This window comes from Parasteatoda tepidariorum, chromosome 4, assembly GCF_043381705.1.
Source record: "Parasteatoda tepidariorum isolate YZ-2023 chromosome 4, CAS_Ptep_4.0, whole genome shotgun sequence".
In the NCBI taxonomy this organism is placed as follows: domain Eukaryota; kingdom Metazoa; phylum Arthropoda; class Arachnida; order Araneae; family Theridiidae; genus Parasteatoda; species Parasteatoda tepidariorum.
Genome location: NC_092207.1, coordinates 88,910,466 through 88,929,134, shown reverse-complemented (window position 1 = coordinate 88,929,134; position 18,669 = coordinate 88,910,466). Strand labels below are relative to the sequence as shown.

At 28.7% G+C, this 18,669-nt stretch overlaps 1 protein-coding gene across 2 annotated transcripts in view; it reads right to left on the bottom strand.

The window, feature by feature from the left end:
• The window catches only part of LOC107456457 (neuropilin and tolloid-like protein 2), a 330,240-nt gene that overhangs the window by 252,340 nt on the left and 59,231 nt on the right, over nucleotides 1–18,669 (bottom strand). For both annotated transcript variants that reach the window (XM_043042842.2, XM_071180165.1), the window contains exon 2: nucleotides 15,610–15,961. The gene's annotated coding sequence lies outside the window, so the exon portion shown is untranslated. The remainder of the gene's footprint in view (nucleotides 1–15,609; nucleotides 15,962–18,669) is intronic.

The window sequence follows — 18,669 nt, the reverse complement described above, 5'->3', positions numbered from 1 at the left end:
TTCAGTACGGTAATTCTAACGGAATTCTATTTTTTCTTTCTTGCATGTAGATTTATAATTTTATTTTTAAATCTAAGAAATCCTGATTTAGAGCTAATAATGCTTATTTATCCACTCAGTAGGTCTTAAAGTCTTTACTATTCGACGGAACCGATAAATCACTTGTTTGTCTAACTTTATTCTGTATTCGAGTAGCTCTTCAAAATTTTGATCTGATTTTTAAAATCATTTCTGATATGATGGCTTGGTACAAAATGATATTTTTATTCTCGAGCATATTAGCCAGTTTCGATTCCAGACGATAAGTGAGTATTTTTTTTAAGACTATTACTCCTATTTTCGAATATTTATTTATATATATATTTTTCTTATATTTATATATATTTATATTTTTCTTATATTTATATATATTTATATTTCTCTTATATTTATATATCTATATAATTGTTGTGTTGTCTTATGCTTTTCAGGAATTTCATATCCTACTGTAAGTAAAGACGAGTATTTTTTCTGATTTTGAGGAAATGCTCACTCTTGGCTTTTAAACGTAGATGATTCTGCCAAAGCTGAAGATAGTTTTGTGAATTTTTAGTGATAATAGTCGAGAAAAATTTATGAGAGTTTTAGTCATTCGTTTCACTGACGGAGAGAAGAAATAAATGTTATCTAAAAAAAGTACTGAAAATAGTACACTACTAGAAATTTCTCTTTAAAAATATTTAAATATCAATTTAATTAATTCTTAGTTTATCATATTTAACCGAAACAGTTAAATTTCCATAAAAAATATTATATTCAAACTGTTAAGAGTGAGAAAAAACGTTTATTGATTGTTTTTACCTAATGCGGTTTATTAACCAGAATTTTATCCACTCCAATTAGGCCCACTTTATGAAACCATTTTGTTCCATTAACTGGGTTCATACTCTATCTGAGAGGGCTATAATCAGTTAATCTCATGACCCTGAACAGGGGTTCGAATTTCAGCTTTGATATCACAATATTTCTTCTATTTCTTCAACATGTGAAAAGCTTCTAGTGTCCTACCCCATACAATCGGTGACCCCAGACTCTTAGAATATGAAGCTATTACTCATGCATAAATGGTGCAGCACTCACAGAGCACCAATGCCAGTTTTCTAGCTTTATTTTTATGGTTTAGAAACTGTGCTAGTTGTAAATGGTAACAAAATTGTATAGTTTTGTATTCACGGTCTTTGAAATATATCTGTTGTTAACGGTTTCAAAACCGTAAAAGTAGAGAAATGTTCCTAACCGTGAAATTTATGATGATGGACTGACCAATGCCAATTGTTTTAGTGTAATTTCTGAATGAAAATTCAAACGGTGAGGGAAATTTTTACTAAAATATTTTTTTATATGTTTAGGTTTTTTTTTAAACAAAAATTGATTTTTTACTTTATTTTTGTTACTTTATTACGTAAAATATATGTAAAAAAATAACTTATTTTGTAACAAGCTTATTTTAATTTTCAAACAAAGCGAACATTTCATTACACATATGCCAGAGGTACAAAACTTGGAGCCATTTGAATAGAGCATATTATGTGCATTCACAATATTGCATTAAGGTTTCAAGTTTCGAAAATGGCATTTTGATGCAAATTCAAATGCTTTCTGGCAGAATCTGAGTCTGTTAATTGTTAGAGTGGGAAGCTGTTATCGCGGCCTGCGTATATTTAGATAGTGGCTATATTTAGATTGTCTGGTTTAGATTCGATTGTTGCATTAAATTCTGGAATAAATTATTGATTCATATAGCATTATATAAGGTTTCGTAAGATGTAAGAGTTATGTATTTATTTTTAGAATCTAAATTTAGTTAAAATGTTTCTGTGTTACGGAGCTCTGAAAGTAAAGAAGGATTATGCATTTATTATAATATAATATTTCTATTTTTTTGCAAATCATAAGTTTATTTCAAAGTGACGATTGATGGGAATGAATATTTGCTCGAATGTGTCATAGGATTGGTTATGGATAGCATGCGGGAAAAAAAACGGACTTTCCTGAATGACTTTTGATCTAATGACCGGATCTTCACGTTCTAGGACTCATTCTTAATGATTTAGGGTGGCGACTTCAAATATGCTAATTAATTATTGCAAACGATACTTTAAGTTACAAAATAACTTAATTTATTTAATTTTATTTATTCCATTCAATAATTCAATGAAACAAACTGAATTTTAGCACAACGGAATTGTGAAAAAGAGAAAATATGAAATTTTGATCGCTGTAATAAAAAATATTGAATATGTATACTTATTTCATTTTGTTGTGAAGTAAACTTTATCAATATAGCGCGTACAGTGAGCAAAATTAAAAACGGATCACCCTAAATAACTTTTGATCTAATGATCATATTCTAGGACTCAATCTTAAAGGTTCAAGGGGATATTTCAAATATGCTAATTAATTAGTGCAGACGATATTTAAAGTTATGAAACCAGAGGCAAAAACATACTGTCTCTCAAACATGCCTTTTTCATGACGCATTCGAATTTTTGACCGCCAAAATGTAGAGGGTTGCCTCAGTCTGGGAAATGTGATCTCAATAATACTTTGGTCAAGAGAGTGGTACAAAGTTTGGACCTCTTAAATTAATTTTACTTTTTGCGAACTTTGCCATATCTCGAGAAATTCTTAAGCGAAAAAAAGGTGTATTTTAAAAGTTCGATTTCACATAAACTACTCAACCGATTTCACAATAATTGTGCATTTTGTGGTTCAAAGTATGAACCTCTTAACGTTAATTTCAGTTTTGGCCTATTTCAACATATCGTGAGAACTTTTCAAACGAATTGAAAAATTTTTGCACACGATTATAAAATTTCATTTTTCCAAAGATAATTTCACGCAAAAACTAACTTTTAATAAATATTTAGTACTTCTTTAACATTTCATTTAATAATTATAAAACAATTTTGAATTTTAAGGTACATATTTTTTTCCAACAGTTTTTAAAAAAAGTAATCTTTCATGGTAAAATTTAAAATTTGAGCTGAATTGTTCAAATAGTTTCTGAGAAATCAAATTTTTAAGAAGTTGTAGGTTTAAAATTCAATTTCTAATGAAAAATTTAATCCATGTTATACATTAAAGATATTAAAAAACTTGCTTATGTTATAAGTAAGCTTTTAATATGTTTTTTATTGATTTAAAAAAACTAATATTTAATCAAAGCATTTATAATGAGCGAAGCTCGAGGACCTTCTTTTTGTTGTGTTTGACCCAATTTATTAATCCCGACTAAGAATTGAACCCTCTTTTAAATTCTACAATAAATTCTCTGTCTATGCCCAACTTTCCTTTTCAATAACATAGGAAAAATCGATGTTTTTATGCAGGTTTGAAATTCCGAAAAACTCTCTGAGAGTTGAAAAATAGAAGGTTTTATTTTACGTTCAAGTAATTCATTCCTATTCAATTTTAAAACTAATTCACTTCCAGCTAATTTCTGATGCCTAACGAGCGGCCATTACACTGTTATAATTTTCTTTCTAAAATAATGGTAGACAACCTGCAGCAGTTAACCGTAAAGTTTACGTTAAAGAACGTTTTTTACTTTTATGGTATGGAAACCGTTAAACTAACTGTCTTTTTCTACCAAAACTATACGTTTTTTTAACAATTTTCAGCAAGCATTTGTTCAAAACCGTTAAAAAATACATTTTTGATGGACATTGGAGCCAGGCATTTAGTTAGGTAATGACTATTGGTGAGTGCAAGACAGTGGAAGCTCTTCAGATGTTGCAGGGAATGGATGAAATATTGTGTGGTCAACGCTGGGACTCGAACCTCGGTTCTGGTCATGAGACTGATAGATTAACCCTCTCAGCCACACTATGCACACAGTTACAAGGTACTAAATGGCTTCATTAGTTGGGTCTAGTTTGTGAGATACAATTTTTGGTTTTTTAACCGTATTAGATAAGAGCAGGTAGCAAACGATTTTTCCCACAGTTAACAGTCTGATAAAATTCTAACAGTGTACAAAGGAGATAAACAAGAAAAACGATACCTTTCGAAAATCTTAAGGATTCATATATCTATAAAAACAAAGGTGGAGCATTACCCTTACATTATTTAAATAAGGAATTTGTTTAATGTCTATGAAAAATGTGAAGATGTTTTTAAAATACGCATTGCTTTAAAAAAATGCTAGTAATATTTTTATTTTAACAACCTGTATACGTCAACTTGGAAATAGAATAAAAACAATATTTAAAAAAATAATATTTCCGAAAACATGCAGCGAACTAAATGTTAAGGAAATGTAAGGAAAATGTTAGACAGTATTTATTAATGATATATAAGTAAAGTGCGAGCATTTTGTTAAGCATCAGCGAATACAAATATCACAATAATGAATATCTGTTTGTCTTTGCATTATTATAAATATTTTTCTTAAAAAATGCAAAAAGTTATAAATGTTTGTGCAGCATATTTCGGATTAAAGTAGTGTAAATCACTCTTGCAACTGTCATTTTGCATGCCGAGACGCAATGCATGATAATGAGAATGTGGTCAGCATTTCGTTTCGCAGAATCAAAGTTTGTACGTTAAAATGTAGTCCAATTTGCTAAATTTCTTAAAATTGTGCATATTAGCTTTGTCTGACTGCTTAACGCAAAAAAGCTTGTCAATAGATATATTTTTCTACGAAAATTAAAGAAATATTTCCCTGAATCATTTGGGATTTACTTACTTTTTTCTCAAATTATTTTCCACGTGATTCAGAACCTGCTTTGGTTATTCAAAGTAATAGTTAAACGAGGTGTTATTATATGTTGAAATTATCAAAAATAAAACTTCAAGAAATCATGCAGTAAAACAATAAAATTTTTTATAATCTAATTCTCTAAAACGCTTTCATTGACAGATAGCCTTCGCCAGGGATGGCGAACCAATGGCACGCGTGCCATTTATGGCACCTGACACACTATACCGATCACAAAGTTCACTATAAAGCATATTAACAATTAAATTGAAATTCACAAAAAAAACAATTATTAACAAGAAAATTTACAATTAATTCCAAAAAACAATTAATAACCATAAAAAACAAGCTAACCATAAATAACTAGCAAAAAAAATTTAACAGTCCTGCTTAAACTAACATCTTACAACCCAATATAAGTTATTTGTCATCTAATCTACAACAACAGAAGTCATACTGATGTTACTTTAAGTTGAATTACGCGTATAACTGAGACATTGCAAAATGTATTTTTTTTATTAGTAAATAAAAGAGTTTTGAGTTGATAGTATTATTATTTTCCCAATAATCACGAAGTCAACATTATTTGACGGCACGTCTATGACCTCATTAAACAATTTTTTGAAAAAAATGGCACGTTGGTGCATAAAGGTTCGCCACCCCTGGCCTACGCTATTCTACATTGATCTCCAAATACCATGGTGACTGCTAATGACTAGTTTCATGTGACTTTTGATAAATGTCATCAGTAATTTCGTCGCAAAAGCAGAGTTCTCTTTGTACCCGATTCTCTTTTAAATATAGTTATAAATTAATTTTAATATGATACTCCATCAAGTTGAAGAACGATCACCAGTTACAATTCAAAATAGAATATTTAAAAAAATTAAACTAAAAATGTGAATAACAACTCATAAAATTTATTTTAAATGTGCTGTGACTAAAATAAAACATTAAATAGATAAATCGGGAAATTTATACTTTAATGAGAGTTGTATTATCTAAAGATTTGCAAAACATGGAGACAGTGAAATTTACAATTATTAAAATAACTATTTCAAAAAATAGAAATATGAGATTTAGAGAATTTTAATATGCTGCAATATTTTTAAAATACTGCAATATTTCAACTATTTTCAGAAAACTTTCTACGTTTTAGAAGATATATAGTGTTTACTTGCATTAAAGCTGTTCTTCTAATATTTTTATTCGTTAAGACAAGCTTAAATTTATTGCAATCCTTCATAACCCTTTTGTCGCTGCGTGTTATGTTAGAGAAAATAAACCATCTGTATAATAAATGCACAGCGTTTAAGTGCCTGTCGACTTGCCTGACCAGCTTTTAAGTACAGGCACGCTTTCAGTTGAAGTGTTACAGTATCACAATAAATGGTGTCACAGTCAATCACAACCCTTCGACTTTTGATAAATTGCTTTTTCCTGTGATTAAATAAACACGCCTCGTATTAAATGCTTTTAGTGGATATTCCCTCACATAAAATGCTAGCTCAACTTGGAGCAAACCTAAAGGGAGTTTGAACACTAAATGTGCAAAATTAATGTTTGTTTTAAATTTTAAAAGAGAGTTTTATAAATTATGAATAAGGAGGGATTTGATACGATATGCAAATTAATTCCTTTCTGAATGGAATTTATTACGCGAAAAGCCAACATTTTCTACCGTTCGCTCACTGAATTGGATTTTATTAAGCTATGCATATAGAATTAAAATTTGCATTTCTCATTCTTCCCTGAATCTTTATTCTTATTTAATTTACCTTAGTATATGAGAGTAAAAAACAATAGGACTTCATAACTATATTTAAACAATAAGTAATAGATAATATTTTAAAGACAATAAATGCATGCTTGTTAATTTGAGTATAGATTTAATAAATTTGTGTTTCTTTTGTTTTTATTGAATGGAAACATGAAGAGACTTTTTGCTACTTAATATTCTTTAGTATAGTATTTATTAGATCTGCTTTTAGAAAAATGAGTTCTGTTGTGAATTTATTTTCAAAAAACTCAACGATTTTAGGTATCTCAGTGTTTGCTTCTAGATAATTAGGAAAGAAAAGTAGAGTTTACACACCGTTATTACATTTTATTTAATTTAAGACCTCTACCCTATTAAGTAGCATCATCAGTAACATAAATAAAATGAACGCATCATGAAAAATTCCGGATCAAACTGCGTTATAGAGTAACTGCAGTTTGGACGTATCATTCGAAAATCCATTTTTTATCGAAAAATATAATTTCGTAATTTTTACAGCAGTATTTATTTAATTAGAGTGATTTAGTATTTAAACTGCAATTATTACTATAAAAAATTACGGTAAATAAAATTTTTGTTCCTTAACATGTTCCGGTAAAAATGAATTTGACGATAAAAAGTACCGGCATTCTGAGTGTCAGTACTCTTTACCGTAATTTGATCCATATATTTTTCACAGTGTGTTTAATAAATATTTTATTTAAATTTCTTTTTAACCAGAGTTCCCACCAATTCGAAAGAAATTGAAATTGATATAAGTGTGTTTCCTAATTTTGTATAAAGTTGAACGATGAAAATAAGATTAAAACTCAGAGATTGGCAAAATTTTACAGCATTGAAGTGATTTAATCTGATTGGCTTCCGCTGGTTCATCTATGAATCACAATACTGATCGTACTATTGATATTATTCAAACAAAATACACAATTTAAAAAAATAACTGTTTCATAGCTACATCCACAGAGAAGTTTGTATTAAATAATTTCAGCTTTAACGTTAGAACATGTGAAATACACCATAAAAAAATTCCGGATCAAATTACTGATAGAAGTACCGGCACTCGAGGTTTCAGTACTTTTTACAGTAAACTTCAGTTTTAATGAGAAATTTTTTTTATAAACCGTAATTTTTACAGTAATATTTACTGTAAAATCTCGGAATCATTGTAACCAAATTAATATTAAGGTATAAAAGCTTACAGTAAATTCGCATTTCGCAATTAAATTGAATTTATTGATGATGCACTCAGGGTGCCAGTGCTTTTTACCGTAATTTAATTCTCAATTTTTTACAGTGTAGCAACGCTTATAACAATGTAAACTGAAAGCTTTCGCATTTAATTAAAGGTAGTTAAGCATTTTTAAATTTTTTTTTAAACATTCAAGTGTATTTATAGAAAATACCTATTAAAACAGCTATTTTTTAATTTTGAAAAACATTTTATATTCTGCATTTTACAGGCTTTCAAAACGAAAATCAGCAGCATTTTCAAACTTTCCTTATGATTTTAAATCAATATTTGATAAAGTTCTCAATTTCTGATAAATAAAAATAAAACTATTGATGCAGATTCAAAATAAAATGATTTAATATTACTCTCAAATTTCGCATGCCTAAATTATGTAAAATGCAATTTATTAAGTTGCTTAAGAATAAAATAGGAAAGCATATTCTTAAAAATTCTATCTTATAATAAAAAAAAATACTACATAAACTTTTAAATGATTCCATCCTAATTATAAGGGATGTTGTTTAAATGATGATTAATTGAAACTTGTAAATAAATAAGAAAGCTCAAAAAGAAATAAAATAAATCGTCTTTTAATTATCAGTGAGCAAAAGTATTTATTTAAAGTTCTTTATTAAATATCTTAAAAAAAGGGACGTTATTATAACTTTAAAGGTGATATACATTCTGAAAATTCCTAATCGTTATTTATAAAATGCTTATTTTACTCTTTATGGCAAACTATGCCAAGAGATAATTTAGAAGGAAAAAATAACGACGTGGAAGAAAATTATAATTTAAATTTCTTTCTGTTAATTACTGGGACGAGGAAAATTTCTAGTCAGCGCTTGCCAAGTGCAAAATGGTTATTATTATTTTTTGTCTCGAGTCTAGGTAAGTTTTATTTTTATTTGTAATGAAGAAAATATAACAAGGGGACTTTTCATTCATAAAAGAAGACATTTATTTGCTTCAGGCGGAAGATAGTTTTAAAACGGTGACATACATTCAAAAATACAATACGAATACGAAGTACTATTTGCAAAGAAACAAAATCTGACATTGCTAAAAAAAATAATAAAAAAAATAAAATACTTCGCAGAAATATTGAAATATATAAAAATATAAAATACTGATCATAAAAGTTAGAAAATCTGAAAAAGGAAAGATAAGAGACCAACAATTGTTCCTACCAATTACTTAATAGGGAATTATTTTTTATCAAAATTTAAGAGTGAGAGATAGTGCAATTTGTTATCTGCAAGGAAGGTGTTGAAATGGTTTTTTATCGGTACTTATAAACATCTTGTACGTTACAACACGATTTGAGGTTCGGGCTTTTGAAAATAACAAGAAAAATCTTAATTATTATTATTCATTAAAAGCTTTAACAAAACTTTTTATATTATTTATTTGAAAATCTTTCTGAATTCATAATTGAAAATGAAACCCGTAATCTTAGTAATTCACTTCCGTTACATAAGTTTAAAGAATGCATTAATTATAATAATAAGTTTTTCTTCAATAAAAATATGAAATCCTACGGGAAATTTCTAAAAAAGTATTCTAGCCAATTATAATTGTTATATTATCCCTTGTACGACACATGATGGAGATTACTTGTGATCTTTCTCTCTTTAAATCCCTAATGTAAAGCACGATGAGCGTCATTTTCAGTGTCCACTGCGAAATTTATGTTGATAAAAATGAACGCCTGTCCGTGTGTGTTCACGTGACCTTTATAAAATCCTAAATCATTCAACTGGAAGCTATGAAATTCGGCATACAGATAGTTCGAAGCAGGAGGAAGGTCACTCTCGAAATCAGAACATCCTAAGATGAACCGTTCAAGCGGGATGAGCTTGTGATTAAGTTTTACATATATTTTAAAGATTATTAGCAATGATATTTGTTAGTTTATATTTCAATTTCATCAAAAAAAATATTGCATGTATTTTAATATTTAATTATTTTTTATTCATTGTGTTAGATAAACGCAATAAACAACATTAACGTGGTAGCATTCGTGGATTACATCCCCAAATTAATATTTCTAAAGCTAACTGATATCACATGTTTATTTTTCTTATAGTAATTCTTTTAAAATACGTCTCTGTAACATTAAAAAATTTAAATCAACGGTAATTTTTTAAAATTTTTATTTCATAACCGTCGTTGAACAACCTTCCCAATTTCGGGTTTACGACTATTTATGTTTAATTCCGTAGTCTTGTAATTTTGAACCCAATCCAGAAGACAAAGGAACTCCTGGATCAAGTATTGGGAGAACTTTTTCCTCCGTGGAAGGCTCTTCGATGAAACTAACCTGCATTTGCGTTACATGGAGAGGAAATCCATGAAAAACCTCGCATGGTTAGAACGACGGCAAGGGGACTCCAACCTATGATCTGTCTACCACTGAGGGTATTTTACGTTAGTACTGTTATCGGTGTGAATCGGGTGCGGGATTCGTATCGACCAACGATCGATGGGATTCGAACCCGGTTCACCTCATTGGAAGGCGAACGCTTTATCCCCTGAGCCATCACGGCTCTAGTCTTATGTCTGTAAATCTCGAGTTTCAACTTGAATGGTAGAAATTTCGATAAATAAAATAGTGATATCATTAATATCACTATTAATTTTACTCGAATTATTTAAAAAAATGATACCAAATTGGACTAGCATCATGCACTAGTTGAAATTTTGAGCACGATAGTTCAATGAAAGGGGATCAAAATATTAGGGGGGGGGGCGTTAAATTCCCTAAGACGATGAAATATCTAGAATTCAGAAAACGATTGATACTTGTGTTGTCATCCAACATAAAAGTTCAGTTAAAATTTGAAAACACTGGCTAATTAAAAAGTAGCCAAAATATTCAATAATAAATTCCAGAAACGATTATAGAGACAAATTCTACTTTAAGTGGTCAGGAAAAAACTGATTATATTGTTCTCAAACACAGAGCTGCAGTTGAATTTAGAGTTGCTAAGTTATTTGGAAAGTGCGCTAAAATTTGGATTAGCGAAAAATTTTAGTTGTTGATAAAAATCTTCCTGTGACTATAATGATATCATTGAAACATTCACTGCCATCAGGCATTCTGCTGACAAAAGAGATTTTAGTGCACTGGCTAGTTGGAAAGTGGTCAAAATTTTTATTACAAAATTTCCCATAACAGATCTTAAAGTTGTTTAATAAAAACTGCATTAAAATAAAAGAAATGTTTTAAATAAAGTTGACACTATAGTTATAAGTTTTTTTTTCTTCCCTAATTAATCATTTTTTAATTCTTATTTCATTTGCAAAAGTGATTCACGTTAATTTCAGAATTGATTGCTATATATATATATATATATACATATATATATATATATAATTACCACAATGACTCATGCAGAATTTTCACATTTTTAAAACTCATGACATTTTGCGTTACGATTTTAGCTTTAAATAATATATCTAGGATTGAGGAGGAAAATTTGTATGCCTATTGAAAAAAATACTATTTGGTTTCAATGAACTCTTCATCAGTAACTTGCAAATTGACGCTATTAATACGCAATCTTTTTAACTTTCTATATATGCAACAGAGATTCAACAATTCTACTCATAAATCACGGTTGTAAGAGAGATATAAATATTGATAGTTATCTGAATAAATTTTGAAAGTTAAACACTTCGAAACATAATCATAATTAATAGACGATAATTTCGAAATGTAGATATCAGTGTAGTATCTGTACATAGATATCTGCGTGTGTCTAAATACAGATATCTATCTATATAGGAATAGTTTAATGAGGAAAAATTACTTTCTTGGTTACAACGGTATCATTAAGATTATTAATGCTATCGTAATGCTGAGAGGAAATCTAAAACTTTTAGCAAGACAGTAATTCATTAGTCATATTATAATATTTAAATAATTTTTATATTCGAACATGTAATTATAGTACTATTTTTTGTAGATCAACTTATTTTATTACCATGTAACAATTTAAAAAAATAATTAGAAATATATATATTTTTTTTGTAATTGTCAAAGTATAACACGCAGAGCAAATTGAAAAAAATAGTTTTAACAAAGCTTTTAGCGTTCAAATTAGTGATATTAATCATGAAAAATAATGTAAACATTTTATTAATATGATATATATTTAAATGTATATTAGTCAAGTAGGGAAATAATTAGATCAGTTGTTTGAAATGAATAACATTGAGAACTGAAATTATAAAGAATATATTCTCTAAAGAACGAAACTGCTAAATTAATTATCATTCTTACTTTTGGGATAATTAAATTAATTATATGAACTGTAATTGTAATACAATCTGATAATTTTACATATTTCTGCAATTCCAATGTGAATACTTTACTTACATATTAATTTGAAAACTTTGTTAAAAAGTGTTAATTCCAGACAATTCTTAATTAAAATTGTTCAAAAACTTTCTTTCTAGTCTTTTAATTAGAAACTATTTCCTGATGAATCAGTTGGATTATGAAATGCAGTTTAAGGAATGCTGCTAAAAATTCTTTTCCGCTTTTCGCAGACTCAATTTTTTTGTTTCCAAAGAATTCTCTAAATCCTAAAAATTTTTCATACTCTTTATTTAACAAGAGAACTTATAGAGTCGTAATACTTATAGATTCTTCTTAAAATTCTTATTTTGTACCTCCAAGTAATTTGCCTGATTCTTTTAAATTGCATTAGGTAAAATTTTTAGAATTAGTTGCTTTGATATTTAAAATAACAGTGATTAATTTTTAATTCATAATTATTTTAGTGTTGATTTGCGTTACTCATGAAATATAAATTTAATTTATTCATTTGTAAATTTTATGCGAATATAAAACATTAGTTATAATAAATATTAATATATCAGTACAAAAATTTTGAATTCAAGAAACGTACAAATACAAACATAAACGATATAAAGGATCGTATTGTGAATTACGATACAAGAGAAACTGCTTAAGTTCTGTGATTGTTGTAAAACTACAGCAAAGTTACAAAATGAAATCGATACATGTTTAAATAGCTTGCTCATATTCTTTTTTATTGGTATTTCATTTACAGTGTACCATATTTCCTAAATTGCGGCTACCCCCTATATTTTGGGGATTCAGAATTCCAAATCCATTGAAAAAAAGGTATGTTTATTTAGAGAAAGTATGTTTTTGTAACTCAAATCGTCTGGATTTTTTAATTTGCATATTTGAGGTCACCTCATCGAACCAAAAAGATTGAGTCCTAGAGTGTAAAGACCCGATCATTATATAAAAAGTTATTCAGAGTAGTCCGTTTTTTTTTGGTGCACTGTACACAAATTTGCATGATTATTGTACACTGATAAGTAAAAAAGTAATAAAAATATTTCTTACTCTTTTTACATACTACATAAAAATATAGAACAGTTTACAGCTTAACTAATGTAAGACAATAGTTTGGCTCGTAAACATTGAGGAATTTGAGATCGAAAATTGAAATTTTCTAAAGTTTTTCTTGCTTTTGGTTGAAGTATTGAGCTCTATATGCATATGGTTTAACAAAATTGATCAGATGACGCAACGTAAAGTAACTGGAGTATGAGATATCATTTTTCACTTTATTCCTGGGAACTTATTCGACGAGCTAGCATATTGACCTTTAATTATTCCATCATAATTTAAAATCAGTTATAATAATTATATATCAATTATATTATATATCCAATTAAAAATGTTGAGAAATTTTCAAACGGAACTGAGATGTCATATTAACGGGGAAGTAATTTTGTCAATTATTTGTGAATTCCCGTTTCGCTGTAAATCACGTCATTTCCTGACGAAACGATTGACAAAAACAATGAAAATCAATTTAAAGATCACTAAATCGTTAAAAATGAGAGTTTTATTTTTAAGCGTGCGATTTTAAAATAATTTAACAGTTCGTTTTATCGTAAAGATTTTGTTTTACAAAAAATTTGTTGAAAAAAAACGCAAAATATTGTTTCATTTTGATTAATAATTTTTTATTAACATAAATGTAATTCTTTACAGCAGAATATAATTTTTATTTTGCACTTTAAAGGGTCATTTATTTCTTTTGAAATTTGAGAAATTGGATGCAAAATTGAAAACATTATGATTAATTTAATAGCATTTAATCATTCTAAGTTTTAATTTACCAAACGACTTTTTCGACATAAAGATAGTGTTTAGTTAATTTTTCGTAAATCTATTGAATGAATTTCTTTTTCTATAGAAGCTATAATTCACGATCGAAAAGAGAAACTAGATACTTTCTGAACTCGCGTTTCTTTCATTTGCGTTCGTAAAGGCTGTTCAGGTTTAGAAAAAGAACTAGCGACACAAACTTTTAATTTTCCGTTCTTTCCTAAAACATAATTAATCACGGTCATTCTTTATCCGAAAGGAGAAAACCCAAAGTAAAAAGAGGAAGTCGTTAAGATAAAAGAGAAATTGAAAGGTCTCCCGCAAACAACTAAACTCGTACTCAATTAGGGAAAATTGAGGGAAATTAGTTCTCAGCTTTAAGCTCTGATCTATGTTATTAGCCCATCTTACTTTTGCTTGGAGAAGGACGAAATTGATGATTTGGATATATGAAATATTAGGTATCATAGTAATTTATGATACTGCATGAAACTAAGCTTGCTGGAATTTTGATTGTTACCCAAAGTGTAACTAGTTAGTTTTAAGCAAATAACTATTAATAACATATAATAATAATTTCTTACAGCTAACTACTATTAATTTTAATATTCTTTATTTTTCACCTGACATTTTTGAATTTTTATTTATAGTTGTGATATGAGAATTTAATTTACCACATATACATTTATTTTGATGAAAAACTACATTAAAATTTTTGCTCTGCATCTGTTTTTATTATCATTTTATAACAATTTTATAACTTAAAGCAAATGGTATTTACGGTTGTCATTAAAATTCTCGGAAGTCGCGCTGTAATTGGATGTAATAATTCTTGGTATTATCACTTGGTCAATTTGTTCACATCAGGATCATATATGATGCTTTTCACTCTTGTTTGAAATTCAGTAAGGCAGATTTTAATAAATGAAGCAGGAGTGCTTAAACAAAAATGAGCATGAGCAATATCACCAAAAGACAGTTTTAATGGCCAAGATTCAAAGTTATAAAGAAAGTTAAAAGGAGTGCAACGCAGACAAGGGAAATTAATTGCTCAAGCACTTAGCATGAAAGCATTAAAAGAGAATTTAAAGTCAGGAAAAGATGGATGCCTCCAGAATGGATTAAACTAATTAGCAGGATTTTCAATAACATAAGATAATTGTAATATGCCTTAACTTCTGTCGGACAAAATGCTGAACTTGGGGCACGGGTCATAATTCTTCATTCCTGGGTAATCATTGCGCTTACTTGCTCTGGTAATACACTATAAAAATTACGATATAAAGCACAGACATTTAAAGTGAATACTCCGTAAAATCCATTTTTACTGTAATTTTTATAGTAACATTTATTTAAGGAAAGTGATTCAATGCTTTTACGGTGATTATTACTGTAAAGATTACGATACATCAGATATTTTGTTCTGTAATACGTTACGGTAGAGATGGATTTTACGGATAAAATTACAGACTTCCTCAGTACTGACACTTTTTACCGTAATTTCAACCCGAATTAATTACAGTGTAGGCAGATTCGATATTATTATGTACGCCCTTCGCCCTTTTTGCTGAGGCACTCACAGCACATGTAAGAATTCTTTTAAAATTTCATATCAATGAGTTTAAATTTATTTTATGCATTGATTATTACATAAATAAAACATTAATTTTATTATACAATAAGTGTCTTACCTTGTGCAGCAAAGGGCAGCAGCAAGGAAATACAATAGCGTACCGAATAGCTAACATCCGCTAAAAGAAGCAACACCATTACCATAGACAATGGTGTGTCTAGAACCACATCAAAGGTCTCCGCCTTATGTCACACGCACACACACACAACACACGCACAAACAGATAGTAATGGGATGAAATGAGCAACCGACTCCTATCAGATATTTTTGAGGAATACTACAGGAGTTGAGAGAACGGGAAAAGCTTGATACTTGACACGGTTGTCAATAAGCTGTTGGAATTTCTTGACACAAGGAATACAGTTTGCGGTCAGCATTCTTATTAAAAGGTTTGATGTTCTTCATGGTCCCTGAAAGAAGAAGTAAAATTTTAGCTGGTGAGAATAGTTGTTATGAAGAATTCGTTATTATTCATTCATTTTAGTGATACGAAAATAATGTTTAATAGAGGCGAGTGATCTGCTATTGTAAAATAGATAAGCTTTAAAAACTTTTTAAGAATTAGTCTGTAATAGGATATAAGTTTCTGTTTTCGAATTAAGACTGTAAATAATATTGTTTATTTTGGCAATTATACATCTCAACTCACTTTGCTGAAATCTTTCGTATAAATTAAGCGTTTCAATACATAAAATATCAAACAAATGTAATTCAAATTAGCTTAAATTGAATGCTAAATATAAAACCGTAAAATTCTAAAGATATTGTTAATTTCATAGGAATACTAGTTTTCTGCCTAAACTACATACTAGGTGCCTAGCTCGTTTCTCTAACCACCCTTCATTGCTGCACAATTATAAATTTTTTCTTATATAACTAATGCAAACTGATTACTACAATTATTTTATAATCAAATACCAGTCCTTTCGCCTCTAGGCCATTAGACCACGGGATCTCCAATATTTCTCTACTTGAGTAAATCTAGAAGAAAGCTCAAGACAATCGCCCAAATGAAAAACAGCAGTATTAAATATTGAGCTGTGGTAATTCAGATAAATCGTTCGTCTTCCAATGAGGTAAACGGGGTTCGAATTCCAGCGACTTTTGGTCGATATGAATTCCACACCCGTCATGAGTTAGAGTCCCCTTGTCGTCTGGCTAACCATAGGAGGTTCTCGTGACTTTCCTCTCCATGTAACGCAAATGCGGGTTTGTTCATCAAAAAGTCCTTCCAAGACGGCAAAATTTTCTTCCAGTACTTGCATTTTGGAAATAACGCAGGTTCTTATAAAACTTATTATAAAATTAACTATAACTTATTTATAGGTTCAAAATTAAAAAATGTTTCAAAAATGTGTATTTTTATAAATATTTTTATCATAAAATATGTATAATCAGGTAAAAATGTTGGATTATTTTATAATGAAAGAGCACCAATTTTAATTGTATGCTTTTATTGTTTTGTCAATTTTAATGGTTCGCAGAAACACACCAGTTATGAAGAATAAATAAATGATTTTCTGTAAAAATATCTTTATAGATTTTTATAACGTTTGTTGATTATATGTTTTAATTCCATAATATTTTCTTGCGAGAGAGAAAGAGCCGACTAAAGTGAAAAATAGTTGGATTTGTATTAGATCATTATGTATATAAAATAGGCGAAAAAAAACTGCATCATTCAGAATACTTCTGATGTAAATGACGACTTACAAAAAAGAGCTTGTTGATTAAAATTGCAGGAAATGCTCAAAATTTTTAAGACCATGCAATAAAATTGACAAATTTGCTGTTTCAAAATGTATTCAAAATAGATATAAAATTTCGAAATGCATTTATTAACTGCAGAAAAAAAAAAGAAAACACATTTTATGTAAAAAAGAATTTTTAATTCGTGAGATTGAAGTAATATATTAGTTTTTCCCCTAGAAAAGACTGAAAAATTTTTTTAAACTTTTATTGCTAGAAAAAAATACGAATATAAAAATACGTATACGTTTAAAAGTAATAATAAACCTAATGCTTCAGTCATTTTACCTAAAATGTTTTAACCCTTTTACGCAAAATTTTTAAGCAACATATTTTTCACACTTCATTCATTATTTTGCATTAACTTAGTTCAAATCAAGTTAAAATTTTTTAAAACAATATATAGTTATGAAATACAGTATGTAACAGCGGTGTCTTTTTCGGCGTTAAAGGTAAAGTCTTCCAAACACGACTCACTTCAAAGCAATAGTTATTGAAATGTGCATTTATTTGCAGCTATTTATATCCAACAGAAACAGTAATTTGTCAATGAAATTTCTTTAGTTTACAAAATCAATTATTGTTAAGTCTTTAAATATATGTATGAAAAAAAAAACAATTTTTTACAAACTACTTTTTTTCGATTTTGTATTTTAGTACGAATATAATTCCGATTATCTAACAGCTTTTTTTGTAACTATTTGACTGTTTTTTATGATTAAACAATTACCGAAATATATTTTTGATTTGCGAAAAATAAAAAAGTGACACTTGTGTCTTATCAAAAGGTTCAAACCTGCTTCCTTTTTTTAAAAAAAATTTATGATATTTTTATTTGTTGAAATTGCAAGAAGTAAATACTATTTATCCTATTTTGCTTATATAATATACATTGTGAGGTAAATCCTTTTGAGTCTCTGAACCTTAGAAAACTGAATCATTATTTATCTTATGAGAAACGCAAGGCTTTGCAAGACATTGTCGACAAGAATTGAGAGCGAGGAAGGAAGCTCTTACAAGATCAATGTAGCAATTGTCGTTCGGACACTGAAGAGAGGGAAGGTCACTGTCATCGTTGACCAGTAGGATATCAATCAAGTTTGTTCCCGCAAACATGTATGGAATGATGAGTTTAATGAATTGAAAATTAAACTATTCAGATTTATTTCATAAGGACTTTAAAGACAGGTTAGATTATGTAATGATACCAGGACGGGATTTTCATTAATGACGTCATCAAGTATAGGAAGCTTAAAATAAGCTGTTGGTAAAAGCGAAACTGTCTCGTATAATGCTTCGATGTGATGTATTAGGAGTTGTTGGTTTAGAGAGGGAAACTATTTTGCTTTTAAGTACTTGGGAATAAGGG